The sequence below is a fragment of the Chrysochloris asiatica genome, unplaced genomic scaffold, assembly GCF_000296735.1.
Source record: "Chrysochloris asiatica unplaced genomic scaffold, ChrAsi1.0 scaffold00321, whole genome shotgun sequence".
NCBI lineage: Eukaryota > Metazoa > Chordata > Mammalia > Afrosoricida > Chrysochloridae > Chrysochloris > Chrysochloris asiatica.
The window spans coordinates 69,547-70,794 of record NW_006408839.1 but is presented as its reverse complement, the minus strand read 5'-3'; positions in this window follow the sequence as shown (position 1 = coordinate 70,794).

Below are 1,248 nucleotides of genomic sequence, written 5' to 3'. Positions count from 1 at the left end.
CTTCAGCCTATAACTGACTGGAATACCTAAAATGGGGCTAGAACTTGCCCAGTGAAGGAGGCTCCCTGCAGAGTCTTTGCACTGTACAAGAACATAGGTGGAATCCTGAAATCCAGCCAGAATCTTCTGAGGTGGGACATTTCCACTTGAAAGGACAAGCAGACCAGTCTGGAGCAACAATTAGAACAGAAGATACTTCTTGAAAGAAACACCAGCTGGAAAACAAACAAACAAAAAAACAGTATCAGCAGTCCAATTGACTACTATAAGAATAAGCAAGTTGTTCCCCAGAAAGCCAACAAGGCAAGTGGTCAGGTCCCCTCAAGGCAAACCCCCTTCCAAGACTGAAACTCAAATGGAATACACTAACAGGCATATGGTCCTGCTGCTGACCACGTTAGTGGGGGGAAAACAGCAATGAAGTTATGAACTAAGTCTGACCACATTCAATAGACTCCTGTTAACCTGGATTGAGACCTGGTTATGATGAGACCTCAGCAGTATGATGAGAACTGGGGACTCCTGAGCCAAGGGGCAGGGACATGGCTCCAGAGGACTAGAACAGAGTGTGAAGCACTTAGTTGATACGAAATGAGAGGCAATGCACAAGAACACCCACACTTGCAGATAGTACCCATTTGACCTGGCATCAATGGTTGGATGATCAGAACACAACTAGAGGAATAAAGAAGAGGGGAAAACAAAGAGTAAGCCACTACAAGTGGATGAACTTGAACTATGCTTGTGGATGCAGTATGACAAAGGAGCGGACATATCTCTACAGCGAGGATCATTCCCATTCCCTTGGTACATAGGGTTGACAGGGATGGGGGAATTAAACACTGGCTACCCAAAATGGGGGGACTACAAAGGCAAAAAGTGACTGGCTTACAAGCTTTCAAGAGGGAACCTACCTCCAGAGGATACAAGGAATAAATCTCCACCTTAGAATTGTTTATAACCTGTCTGGATGAGATCGGTAGAAGGTGAGGTGGAAAGGACTTCTGTGGTTCAATAGGCAATGATTTGCTATCAGGTCTGAGAGTGAGTGTTGGAAAGAAAAATGTAAATGTTTGGTAACAAAAGGAGGGGAGTGGCTGATTTTGCAGCCCAGGAGTGGAGATCCCTGGAATCATCAAGGGAGAAAAGTGAAGTGTGGACCCTGTCCGGGGAGGAAGTGACACCAGGGATGGAGGCAGAGACAATGACATGGACAGAAGGAAGGGCTGGGGACTCTGGACTCAGGGA